Genomic DNA, 13,440 nt, shown 5'->3' on the forward strand with positions numbered 1-13,440 from the left:
AGATTTAAACAATACAAAGTGATCTGTTGAGATTTAAAAGCTTAATGCCTGAACAGGGACTTGAACCCTGCACCCTCAGATTAAAAGTCTGATGCTCTACTGACTGAGCTATCCAGGCTCCTTTTGAGCAAACTTAGCACATTTTTCAAGATTTGCTTCTGATTCATCTAAATGTATCTTCAGATATGTTGATTTTTATCATATGTGTGTACATACCCAAAAACAAAGCCAGCACATAGTCTGCCAGCATAATGAGGTGTCAGGTTACATCTCTTTTTATACTCTATGTATAGGAAACAGGGGAAGAGGAGTGATGAGTATTCAGCCCAGTGAAAGGCTATCAGATTTGGGCAGTTAAAGGCAGGTGAAGTTGCATCATCAAGCGGTTGATTTAGTTTACTCCAAAGCTGAATTCACATTCACACAGCTCAGTATTGATTAATTTTGACTTTCATATTGCTACTGCTAAATGTGCTGCAAAGAAAAAAAAGTAGGAATCACTGATTCTGTGTGTTTTTTATGGGGGACATCATAGCTGCTAGTTTCCACCCATCAGCTTAAAGAGTACTGAAAGTTAGACATAGAGTCTACAGAGGGAAAAATGCCGAAAACAAGTCATAAAATTGCCAAAGTAGTGTTAATCCTCATATCCACATGATATTTATTTCTGAAAAGCTAGGTGTGATTTAGAAAAGCTAAATGATAGGTCTAGGTTAAAAAGCCTCAAAACTGAACAATGATGTAAATAATGGACCCTCAGATTAAAAGACGGGTGCTTTACAGACTAAGCTATCCAGGTTCTTTCTAAGTGCACTTTTGCAACATTTTCAATGAAAATGTCTCTGTCCATATCTAAGTATACTCAGCAAAATTATCATGCAATATGACTTTTCAAAGCCAAAACCAAGCACATAATCAATGATTTGTCGTGAATTTGGACATATTCAAAGACATGTTTTTTGTTTTTTTCTCTAGTGTAAAAGAGCATTTTATTTCTCATGTCAAACAAGAGCATTTTATTTCTCATGTCAAACAAGAGCATTAAGCATGCAACTAATCTTCAAGCACAAGCTGAGATTTAAACAATACAAAGTGATCTGTTGAGATTTAAAAGCATAACACCTGAACAGGGACTTGAACCCTGGACCCTCAGATTAAAAAACTGATGCTCTACCGACTGAGCTATCCAGGCTCCTTCTGAACAAGCTTAGCACATTTTTCAAGATTTGCTTCTGATTCATCTAAATGTATCTTCAGATATGTTGATTTTTTTCATATGTGTGTACATACCCAAAACCAAAGCCAGCACATAGTCTGCCAGCGTAATGAGGTGTCAGGTTACATCTCTTTTTATACTCTATGTATAGGAAACAGGGGAAGAGGAATGATGAGTATTCAGCCCAGTGAAAGGCTATCAGATTTGGGCAGTTAAAGGCAGGTGAAGTTGCATCATGAAGCGGTTGATTTAGTTTACTCCAAAGCTGAATTCACATTCACACAGCTCAGTATTGATTAATTTTGACTTTCATATTGGTACTGCTAAATGTGCTGCAAAGAAAAAAAAGTAGGAATCACTCTGATTCTGTGTGTTTTTTATGGGAGACATCATAGCTGCTAGTTTCCACCCATCAGCTTAAAGAGTACTGAAAGTTAGACATAGAGTCTACAGAGGGAAAAATGCAGAAAACAAGTCATAAAATTGCCAAAGTAGTGTTAATCCTCATATCCACATGACATTTATTTATGAAAAGCTAGGTATGATTTAAACAAAGCTAAATGATAGATCTAGGTTAAAAAGCCTAAAAACTGAACAATGACGTAAATAATGGACCCTCAGATTAAAAGACGGTTGCTTTACTGACTGAGCTGTCCAATTTTCTTTCTAAGTGCACTGTTGCAACATTTAAAAAAAAATGTCTCTGTCCATATTTAATTATATTCAGAAAAATTATCATTTAATATGACTGTTCAAAGCCAAAACCAAGCACATAATCAATAATTTGTCGTGAGTTTGGCCATATTCAAAGACATGTTTTTTGTTTTTTCTCTAGTGTATAAGAGCATTTTATTTCTCATGTCAAACAAGTTCATTAAGCATGCAACTAATCTTCAAGCACAAGCTGAGATTTAAACTATACAAACTGATCTGTTGAGATTTAAAAGCTTAACGCCTGAATAGGGACTTGAACCCTGGAGCCTCAGATTAAAAGTCTGATGCTCTACCGACTGAGCTATCCAGGCTCCTTTTGAACAAACTTAGCACATTTTTCAAGATTTGCTTCTGATTCATCTAAATGTATCTTCAGATATGTTGATTTTTATCATATGTGTGTACATACCCAAAACCAAAGCCAGCACATAGTCTGCCAGCATAATGAGGTGTCAGGTTACATCTCTTTTTATACTCTATGTATAGGAAACACGGGAAGAGGAGTGATGAGTATTCAGCCCAGTGAAAGGCTATCAGATTTGGGCAGTTAAAGGCAGGTGAAGTTGCATCATCAAGCGGTTGATTTAGTTTACTCCAAAGCTGAATTCACATTCACACAGCTCGGTATTGATTAATTTTGACTTTCATATTGCTACTGCTAAATGTGCTGCAAGGAAAAAAAAGTAGGAATCACTCTGATTCTGTGTGTTTTTTATGGGGGACATCATAGCTGCTAGTTTCCACACATCAGCTTAAAGAGTATTGAAAGTTAAACATAGAGTTTACAGAGGGAAAAATGCCGAAAACAAGTCATAAAATTGCCAAAGTAGTGTTAATCCTCATATCCACATGACATTTATTTCTGAAAAGCTAGGTATGATTTAAACAAAGCTAAATGATAGGTCTAGGTTAAAAAGCCTCAAAACTGAACAATGATGTAAATAATGGACCCTCAGATTAAAAGACGGGTGCTTTACAGACTGAGCTATCCAGGTTCTTTCTAAGTGCACTTTTGCAACATTTTCAAAAAAAATGTCTCTGTCCATATTTAAGTATACTCAGAAAAATTATCATGCAATATGACTTTTCAAAGCCAAAACCAAGCACATAATCAATGATTTGTCGTGAATTTGGACATATTCAAAAACATGTATTTGTTTTTTTCTCTAGTGTAAAAGAGCATTTTATTTCTCATGTCAAACAAGAGCATTAAGCATGCAACTGATCTTCAAGCACAAGCTGAGATTTAAACAATACAAAGTGATCTGTTGAGATTTAAAAGCTTAACACCTGAACAGGGACTTGAACCCTGGACCCTCATATTAAAAGTCTGATGCTCTACCGACTGAGCTATCCAAGCTCCTTCTGAGCAAACTTAGCACATTTTTCAAGATTTGCTTCTGATTCATCTAAATGTATCTTCAGATATGTTGATTTTTTTCATATGTGTGTACATACCCAAAACCAAAGCCAGCACATAGTCTGCCAGCATAATGAGGTGTCAGGTTACATCTCTTTTTATACTCTATGCATAGGAAACAGGGGAAGAGGAGTGATGAGTATTCAGCCCAGTGAAAGGCTATCAGATTTGGGCAGTTAAAGGCAGGTGAAGTTGCATCATCAAGCGGTTGATTTAGTTTACTCCAAAGCTGAATTCACATTCACACAGCTCAGTATTGATTAATTTTGACTTTCATATTGCTACTGCTAAATGTGCTGCAAAGAAAAAAAAGTAGGAATCACTGATTCTGTGTGTTTTTTATGGGGGACATCATAGCTGCTAGTTTCCACCCATCAGCTTAAAGAGTACTGAAAGTTAGACATAGAGTCTACAGAGGGAAAAATGCAGAAAACAAGTCATAAAATTGCCAAAGTAGTGTTAATCCTCATATCCACATGATATTTATTTCTGAAAAGCTAGGTGTGATTTAGAAAAGCTAAATGATAGGTCTAGGTTAAAAAGCCTCAAAACTGAACAATGATGTAAATAATGGACCCTCAGATTAAAAGACGGGTGCTTTACAGACTAAGCTATCCAGGTTCTTTCTAAGTGCACTTTTGCAACATTTTCAATGAAAATGTCTCTGTCCATATCTAAGTATACTCAGCAAAATTATCATGCAATATGACTTTTCAAAGCCAAAACCAAGCACATAATCAATGATTTGTCGTGAATTTGGACATATTCAAAGACATGTTTTTTGTTTTTTTCTCTAGTGTAAAAGAGCATTTTATTTCCAATGTCAAACAAGAGCATTTTATTTCTCATGTCAAACAAGAGCATTAAGCATGCAACTAATCTTCAAGCACAAGCTGAGATTTAAACAATACAAAGTGATCTGTTGAGATTTAAAAGCATAACACCTGAACAGGGACTTGAACCCTGGACCCTCAGATTAAAAAACTGATGCTCTACCGACTGAGCTATCCAGGCTCCTTCTGAACAAGCTTAGCACATTTTTCAAGATTTGCTTCTGATTCATCTAAATGTATCTTCAGATATGTTGATTTTTTTCATATGTGTGTACATACCCAAAACCAAAGCCAGCACATAGTCTGCCAGCGTAATGAGGTGTCAGGTTACATCTCTTTTTATACTCTATGTATAGGAAACAGGGGAAGAGGAATGATGAGTATTCAGCCCAGTGAAAGGCTATCAGATTTGGGCAGTTAAAGGCAGGTGAAGTTGCATCATGAAGCGGTTGATTTAGTTTACTCCAAAGCTGAATTCACATTCACACAGCTCAGTATTGATTAATTTTGACTTTCATATTGGTACTGCTAAATGTGCTGCAAAGAAAAAAAAGTAGGAATCACTCTGATTCTGTGTGTTTTTTATGGGAGACATCATAGCTGCTAGTTTCCACCCATCAGCTTAAAGAGTACTGAAAGTTAGACATAGAGTCTACAGAGGGAAAAATGCAGAAAACAAGTCATAAAATTGCCAAAGTAGTGTTAATCCTCATATCCACATGACATTTATTTATGAAAAGCTAGGTATGATTTAAACAAAGCTAAATGATAGATCTAGGTTAAAAAGCCTAAAAACTGAACAATGACGTAAATAATGGACCCTCAGATTAAAAGACGGTTGCTTTACTGACTGAGCTGTCCAATTTTCTTTCTAAGTGCACTGTTGCAACATTTAAAAAAAAATGTCTCTGTCCATATTTAATTATATTCAGAAAAATTATCATTTAATATGACTGTTCAAAGCCAAAACCAAGCACATAATCAATAATTTGTCGTGAGTTTGGCCATATTCAAAGACATGTTTTTTGTTTTTTCTCTAGTGTATAAGAGCATTTTATTTCTCATGTCAAACAAGTTCATTAAGCATGCAACTAATCTTCAAGCACAAGCTGAGATTTAAACTATACAAACTGATCTGTTGAGATTTAAAAGCTTAACGCCTGAACAGGGACTTGAACCCTGGAGCCTCAGATTAAAAGTCTGATGCTCTACCGACTGAGCTATCCAGGCTCCTTTTGAACAAACTTAGCACTTTTTTCAAGATTTGCTTCTGATTCATCTAAATGTATCTTCAGATATGTTGATTTTTATCATATGTGTGTACATACCCAAAACCAAAGCCAGCACATAGTCTGCCAGCATAATGAGGTGTCAGGTTACATCTCTTTTTATACTCTATGTATAGGAAACACGGGAAGAGGAGTGATGAGTATTCAGCCCAGTGAAAGGCTATCAGATTTGGGCAGTTAAAGGCAGGTGAAGTTGCATCATCAAGCGGTTGATTTAGTTTACTCCAAAGCTGAATTCACATTCACATAGCTCGGTATTGATTAATTTTGACTTTCATATTGCTACTGCTAAATGTGCTGCAAGGAAAAAAAAGTAGGAATCACTCTGATTCTGTGTGTTTTTTATGGGGGACATCATAGCTGCTAGTTTCCACACATCAGCTTAAAGAGTATTGAAAGTTAAACATAGAGTTTACAGAGGGAAAAATGCCGAAAACAAGTCATAAAATTGCCAAAGTAGTGTTAATCCTCATATCCACATGACATTTATTTCTGAAAAGCTAGGTATGATTTAAACAAAGCTAAATGATAGGTCTAGGTTAAAAAGCCTCAAAACTGAACAATGATGTAAATAATGGACCCTCAGATTAAAAGACGGGTGCTTTACAGACTGAGCTATCCAGGTTCTTTCTAAGTGCACTTTTGCAACATTTTCAAAAAAAATGTCTCTGTCCATATTTAAGTATACTCAGAAAAATTATCATGCAATATGACTTTTCAAAGCCAAAACCAAGCACATAATCAATGATTTGTCGTGAATTTGGACATATTCAAAAACATGTATTTGTTTTTTTCTCTAGTGTAAAAGAGCATTTTATTTCTCATGTCAAACAAGAGCATTAAGCATGCAACTGATCTTCAAGCACAAGCTGAGATTTAAACAATACAAAGTGATCTGTTGAGATTTAAAAGCTTAACACCTGAACAGGGACTTGAACCCTGGACCCTCATATTAAAAGTCTGATGCTCTACCGACTGAGCTATCCAAGCTCCTTCTGAGCAAACTTAGCACATTTTTCAAGATTTGCTTCTGATTCATCTAAATGTATCTTCAGATATGTTGATTTTTTTCATATGTGTGTACATACCCAAAACCAAAGCCAGCACATAGTCTGCCAGCATAATGAGGTGTCAGGTTACATCTCTTTTTATACTCTATGCATAGGAAACAGGGGAAGAGGAGTGATGAGTATTCAGCCCAGTGAAAGGCTAACAGATTTGGGCAGTTAAAGGCAGGTGAATTTGCATCATCAAGCGGTTGATTTAGTTTACTCCAAAGCTGAATTCACATTCACACAGCTCAGTATTGATTAATTTTGACTTTCATATTGGTACTGCTAAATGTGCTGCAAAGAAAAAAAAGTAGGAATCACTCTGATTCTGTGTGTTTTTTATGGGAGACATCATAGCTGCTAGTTTCCACACATCAGCTTAAAGAGTATTGAAAGTTAGACATAGAGTCTACAGAGGGAAAAATGCAGAAAACAAGTCATAAAATTGCCAAAGTAGTGTTAATCCTCATATCCACATGACATTTATTTCTGAAAAGCTAGGTATGATTTAAACAAAGCTAAATGATAGGTCTAGGTTAAAAAGCCTCAAAACTGAACAATGACGTAAATAATGGACCCTCAGATTAAAAGACGGGTGCTTTACAGACTGAGCTATCCAGGTTCTTTCTAAGTGCACTTTTGCAACATTTTCAAAAAAAATGTCTCTGTCCATATTTAAGTATACTCAGAAAAATTATCATCCAATATGACTGTTCAAAGCCAAAACCAAGCACATAATCAATGATTTGTCGTGAATTTGGACATATTCAAAGACATGTTTTTTGTTTTTTTCTCTAGTGTAAAAGAGCATTTTATTTCTCATGTCAAACAAATGCATTAAGCATGCAACTAATCTTCAAGCACAAGCTGAGATTTAAACAATACAAAGTGATCTGTTGAGATTTAAAAGCTTAGTGCCTGAACAGGGACTTGAACCCTGGACCCTCAGATTAAAAGTCAGATGCTCTACCGACTGAGCTATCCAGGTTTCTTCTGAACAAACTTAGCACATTTTTCAAGATTTGCTTCCGATTCATCTAAATGTATCTTCAGATATGTTGATTATTTTCATATGTGTGTACATACCCAAAACCAAAGCCAGCACATAGTCTGCCAGCATAATGAGGTGTCAGGTTACATCTCTTTTTATACTCTATGTATAGGAAACAGGAGAAGAGGAATGATGAGTATTCAGCCCAGTGAAAGGCTATCAGATTTTGGCAGTTAAAGGCAGGTGAAGTTGCATCATCAAGCGGTTGATTTAGTTTACTCCAAAGCTGAATTCACATTCACACAGCTCAGTATTGATTAATTTTGACTTTCATATTGGTACTGCTAAATGTGCTGCAAAGAAAAAAAAGTAGGAATCACTCTGATTCTGTGTGTTTTTTATGGGAGACATCATAGCTGCTAGTTTCCACCCATCAGCTTAAAGAGTACTGAAAGTTAGATATAGAGTCTACAGAGGGAAAAATGCAGAAAACAAGTCATAAAATTGCCAAAGTAGTGTTAATCCTCATATCCACATGACATTTATTTCTGAAAAGCTAGGTATGATTTAAACAAAGCTAAATGATAGGTCTAGGTTAAAAAGCCTCAAAACTGAACAATGACGTAAATAATGGACCCTCAGATTAAAAGACGGGTGCTTTACAGAATGAGCTATCCAGGTTCCTTCTAAGTGCACTTTTGCAACATTTTCAAAAAAAATGTCTCTGTCCATATTTAAGTATACTCAGAAAAATTATTATCCAATATGACTGTTCAAAGCCAAAACCAAGCACATAATCAATGATTTGTTGTGAATTTGGACATATTCAAAGACATGTTTTTTGTTTTTTTCTCTAGTGTAAAAGAGCATTTTATTTCTCATGTCAAACAAGTGCATTAAGCATGCAACTAATCTTCAAGCACAAGCTGAGATTTAAACAATACAAAGTCATCTGTTGAGATTTAAAAGCGTAACGCCTGAACACGGACTTGAACCCTAGACACTCAGATTAAAAGTCTGATGCTCTACCGACTGAGCTATCCAGGCTCCTTCTAAACAAACTTAGCACATTTTTCAAGATTTTCTTCCGATTCATCTAAATGTATCTTCAGATATGTTGATTTTTTTCATATGTGTGTACATACCCAAAACCAAAGCCAGCACATAGTCTGCCAGCATAATTAGGTGTCAAGTTACATCTCTTTTTATACTCTATGTATAGGAAACAGGGGAAGAGGAGTGATGAGTATTCAGCCCAGTGAAAGGCTATCAGATTTGGGCAGTTAATGGCAGGTGAAGTTGCATCATCAAGCGGTTGATTTAGTTTACTCCAAAGCTGAATTCACATTCACACAGCTCAGTATTGATTAATTTTGACTTTCATATTGGTACTGCTAAATGTGCTGCAAAGAAAAAAAAGTAGGAATCACTCTGATTCTGTGTGTTTTTTATGGGAGACATCATAGCTGCTAGTTTCCACCCATCAGCTTAAAGAGTACTGAAAGTTAGACATAGAGTCTACAGAGGGAAAAATGCAGAAAACAAGTCATAAAATTGCCAAAGTAGTGTTAATCCTCATATCCACATGACATTTATTTCTGAAAAGCTAGGTATGATTTAAACAAAGCTAAATGATAGGTCTAGGTTAAAAAGCCTCAAAACTGAACAATGACATAAATAATGGACCCTCAGATTAAAAGACCGGTGCTTTACAGACTGAGCTATCCAATTTTCTTTCTAAGTGCAATGTTGCAACATTTTCAAAAAAAATGTCTCTGTCCATATTTAAGTATATTCAGAAAAATTATCATTCAATATGACTGTTCAAAGCCAAAACCAAGCACATAATCAATGATTTGTCGTGAGTTTGGACATATTCAAAGACATGTTTTTTGTTTTTTCAATAGTGTTAAAGAGCATTTTATTTCTCATGTCAAACAAGTGCATTAAGCAGGCAACTAATCTTCAAGCACAAGCCGAGATTTAAACAATACAAAGTGATCTGTTGAGATTTAAAAGCTTAATGCCTGAACAGGGACTTGAACCCTGAACCCTCAGATAAAAAGTCTGATGCTCTACCGACGGAGATATCCAGGTTCCTTCTGAATAAACTTATCACATTTTTCAAGACTTACTTCCGATTCATCTAAATGTATCTTCAGATATGTTGATTTTTTTCATATGTGTGTACATACAGAATACCAAAGCCAGCACATAGTCTGCCAGCATAATGAGGTGTCAGGTTACATCTCTTTTTATACTCTATGTATAGGAAACAGGGGAAGAGGAGTGATGAGTATTCAGCCCAGTGAAAAGCTATCAGATTTGCGCAGTTAAAGGCAGGTGAAGTTGCATCATCAAGCGGTTGATTTAGTTTACTCCAAAGCTGAATTCACATTCACACAGCTCAGTATTGATTAATTTTGACTTTCATATTGGTACTGCTAAATGTGCTGCAAAGAAAAAAAAGTAGGAATCACTCTGATTCTGTGTGTTTTTTATGGGAGACATCTTAGCTGCTAGTTTCCACACATCAGCTTAAAGAGTATTGAAAGTTAGACATAGAGTCTACAGAGGGAAAAATGCAGAAAACAAGTCATAAAATTGCCAAAGTAGTGTTAATCCTCATATCCACATGACATTTATTTCTGAAAAGCTAGGTATGATTTAAACAAAGCTAAATGATAGGTCTAGGTGAAAAAGCCTCAAAACTGAACAATGACATAAATAATGGACCCTCAGATTAAAAGACGGGTGCTTTACAGACTGAGCTATCCAGGTTCTTTCTGAGTGCACTTTTGCAACATTTTAAAAAAAAATGTCTCTGTCCATATTTAAGTATACTCAGAAAAATTATCATCCAATATGACGGTTCAAAGCCAAAACCAAGCACATAATCAAAGATTTGTCGTGAGTTTGGACATATTCAAAGACATGTTTTTTGTTTTTTTCTCTACTGTAAAAGAGCATTTTATTTCTCATGTCAAACAAGTGCATTAAGCATGCAACTAATCTTCAAGCACAAGCTGAGATTTAAACAATACAAAATGATCTTTTGAGATTTAAAAGCTTAATGCCTGAACAGGGACTTAAACCCTGGACCCTCAGATTAAACGTCTGATGCTCTACCGACTGAGCTATCCAGGCTCCTTCTAAACAAGCTTAGCACATTTTTCAAGATTTTCTTCCGATTCATTTAAATGTATCTTCAGATATGTTGATTTTTTTCATATGTGTGTACATACCCAAAACCAAAGCCAGCACATAGTCTGCCAGCATAATTAGGTGTCAGGTTACATCGCTTTTTATACTCTATGTATAGGAAACAGGGGAAGAGGAGTGATGAGTATTCAGCCCAGTGAAAGGCTATCAGATTTGGGCAGTTAATGGCAGGTGAAGTTGCATCATCAAGCGGTTGATTTAGTTTACTCCAAAGCTGAATTCACATTCACACAGCTCAGTATTGATTAATTTTGACTTTCATATTGGTACTGCTAAATGTGCTGCAAAGAAAAAAAAGTAGGAATCACTCTGATTCTGTGGGTTTTTTATGGGAGACATCATAGCTGCTAGTTTCCACCCATCAGCTTAAAGAGTACTGAAAGTTAGACATAGAGTCTACAGAGGGAAAAATGCAGAAAACAAGTCATAAAAATGCCAAAGTAGTGTTAATCCTCATATCCACATGACATTTATTTCTGAAAAGCTATTTATGATTTAAACAAAGCTAAATGATAGGTCTAGGTTAAAAAGCCTCAAAACTGAACAATGACGTAAATAATGGACCCACAGATTAAAAGACGGGTGCTTTACTGACTGAGCTATCCAATTTTCTTTCTAAGTGCAATGTTGCAACGTTTTCCAAAAAAATGTCTCTGTCCATATTTAAGTATATTCAGAAAAATTATCATTCAATATGACTGTTCAAAGCCAAAACCAAGCACATAATCAATGATTTGTCGTGAGTTTGGACATATTCAAAGACATGTTTTTTGTTTTTTCAATAGTGTAAAAGAGCATTTTATTTCTCATGTCAAACAAGTGCATTAAGCAGGCAACTAATCTTCAAGCACAAGCTGAGATTTAAACAATACAAAGTGATCTCTTGAGATTTAAAAGCTTAATGCCTGAACAGGGACTTAAACCCTGGACCCTCAGATTAAAAGTATGATGCTCTACCCACTGAGCTATCCAGGTTCCTTCTGAGCAAACTTAGCACATTTTTCAAGATTTACTTCCGATTCATCTAAATGTATCTTCAGATATGTTGATTTTTTTCATATGTGTGTACATACCCAAAACCAAAGCCAGCACATAGTCTGCCAGCATAATGAGGTGTCAGGTTACATCTCTTTTTATACTCTATGTATAGGAAACAGGGGAAGAGGAGTGAAGAGTATTCAGCCCAGTGAAAGGCTATCGGATTTGGGCAGTTAAAGGCAGGTGAAGCTGCATCATCAAGCGGTTGATTTAGTTTACTCCAAAGCTGAATTCAGATTCACACAGCTCAGTGTTGATTAATTTTGACTTTCATATTGGTACTGCTAAATGTGCTGCAAAGAAAGAAAAGTAGGAATCACTCTGATTCTGTGTGTTTTTTATGGGAGACATCATAGCTGCTAGTTTCCACACATCAGCTTAAAGAGTATTGAAAGTTAGACATAGAGTCTACAGAGGGAAAAAAGCAGAAAACAAGTCATAAAATTGCCAAAGTAGTGTTAATCCTCATATCCACATGACATTTATTTCTGAAAAGCTGGTATGATTTAAACAAAGCTAAATGATAGGTCTAGGTTAAAAAGCCTCAAAACTGAACAATGACGTAAATAATGGACCCTCAGATTAAAAGACGGGTGCTTTACAGACTGAGCTATCCAGGTTCTTTCTAAGTGCACTTTTGCAACATTTTCAAAAAAAATGTCTCTGTCCATATTTAAGTATACTCAGAAAAATTATCATCCAATATGACTGTTCAAAGCCAAAACCAAGCACATAATCAATAATTTGTCGTGAGTTTGGACATATTCAAAGACATGTTTTTTGTTTTTTTCTCTACTGTAAAAGAGCATTTTATTTCTCATGTCAAACAAGTGCATTAAGCATGCAACTAATCTTCAAGCACAAGCTGAGATTTAAACAATACAAAGTGATCTGTTGAGATTTAAAAGCTTAATGCCTGAACAGGGACTTAAACCCTGGACCCTCAGAATAAAAGTCTGATGCTCTACCGTCTGAGCTATCCAGGCTCCTTCTAAACAAGCTTAGCACATTTTTCAAGATTTTCTTCCGATTCATCTAAATGTATCTTCAGATATGTTGATTTTTTTCATATGTGTGTACATACCCAAAACCAAAGCCAGCACATAGTCTGCCAGCATAATTAGGTGTCAAGTTACATCTCTTTTTATACTCTATGTATAGGAAACAGGGGAAGAGGAGTGATGAGTATTCAGCCCAGTGAAAGGCTATCAGATTTGGGCAGTTAAAGGCAGGTGAAGCTGCATCATCAAGCGATTGATTTAGTTTACTCCAAAGCTGAATTCACATTCACACCGCTCAGTATTGATTAATTTTGACTTTCATATTGGTGCTGCTAAATGTGCTGCAAAGAAAACAAAGTAGGAATCACTCTGATTCTGTGAGTGTTTTATGGGAGACATCATAGCTGCTAGTTTCCACCCATCAGCTTAAAGAGTACTGAAAGTTAGACATAGAGTCTACACAGGGAAAAATGCAGAAAACAAGTCATAAAATTGCCAAAGTAGTGTTAATCCTCATATCCACATGACATTTATTTCTGAAAAGCTAGATATGATTTAAACAAAGCTAAATGATATGTCTAGGTTAAAAATAGAGATGAGCGTTGTTCTACTCGAACTGTTCGCCAATCTCAAATTCGAGCTGTTTTGGGCGGTGTTCGAGCCG

At 35.7% G+C, this 13,440-nt stretch overlaps 10 non-coding genes across 10 annotated transcripts; all 10 read right to left on the reverse strand.

Annotated features, from left to right (window-relative positions):
- Positions 1–45: 45 nt before the first annotated feature.
- Positions 46–118, reverse strand: TRNAK-UUU (transfer RNA lysine (anticodon UUU)). The gene has a single exon. It is a non-coding gene; the product is annotated as a tRNA-Lys (tRNA).
- A 1,001-nt stretch (positions 119–1,119) lies between these two features.
- TRNAK-UUU (transfer RNA lysine (anticodon UUU)) lies at positions 1,120–1,192 on the reverse strand. The gene has a single exon. It is a non-coding gene; the product is annotated as a tRNA-Lys (tRNA).
- A 976-nt stretch (positions 1,193–2,168) lies between these two features.
- On the reverse strand, positions 2,169–2,241 carry TRNAK-UUU (transfer RNA lysine (anticodon UUU)). The gene has a single exon. It is a non-coding gene; the product is annotated as a tRNA-Lys (tRNA).
- A 976-nt stretch (positions 2,242–3,217) lies between these two features.
- Positions 3,218–3,290, reverse strand: TRNAK-UUU (transfer RNA lysine (anticodon UUU)). Its single transcript has one exon. It is a non-coding gene; the product is annotated as a tRNA-Lys (tRNA).
- A 1,001-nt stretch (positions 3,291–4,291) lies between these two features.
- TRNAK-UUU (transfer RNA lysine (anticodon UUU)) lies at positions 4,292–4,364 on the reverse strand. Its single transcript has one exon. It is a non-coding gene; the product is annotated as a tRNA-Lys (tRNA).
- A 976-nt stretch (positions 4,365–5,340) lies between these two features.
- On the reverse strand, positions 5,341–5,413 carry TRNAK-UUU (transfer RNA lysine (anticodon UUU)). The gene has a single exon. It is a non-coding gene; the product is annotated as a tRNA-Lys (tRNA).
- A 976-nt stretch (positions 5,414–6,389) lies between these two features.
- Positions 6,390–6,462, reverse strand: TRNAK-UUU (transfer RNA lysine (anticodon UUU)). Its single transcript has one exon. It is a non-coding gene; the product is annotated as a tRNA-Lys (tRNA).
- A 977-nt stretch (positions 6,463–7,439) lies between these two features.
- TRNAK-UUU (transfer RNA lysine (anticodon UUU)) lies at positions 7,440–7,512 on the reverse strand. The gene has a single exon. It is a non-coding gene; the product is annotated as a tRNA-Lys (tRNA).
- A 3,077-nt stretch (positions 7,513–10,589) lies between these two features.
- TRNAK-UUU (transfer RNA lysine (anticodon UUU)) lies at positions 10,590–10,662 on the reverse strand. The gene has a single exon. It is a non-coding gene; the product is annotated as a tRNA-Lys (tRNA).
- A 2,026-nt stretch (positions 10,663–12,688) lies between these two features.
- TRNAK-UUU (transfer RNA lysine (anticodon UUU)) lies at positions 12,689–12,761 on the reverse strand. Its single transcript has one exon. It is a non-coding gene; the product is annotated as a tRNA-Lys (tRNA).
- Between the last annotated feature and the right edge of the window lie 679 nt (positions 12,762–13,440).

This window comes from Phyllobates terribilis, unplaced genomic scaffold, assembly GCF_046119375.1.
Source record: "Phyllobates terribilis strain yellow unplaced genomic scaffold, ASM4611937v1 Scaffold_1__5_contigs__length_1240528914, whole genome shotgun sequence".
Classification (NCBI taxonomy): domain Eukaryota; kingdom Metazoa; phylum Chordata; class Amphibia; order Anura; family Dendrobatidae; genus Phyllobates; species Phyllobates terribilis.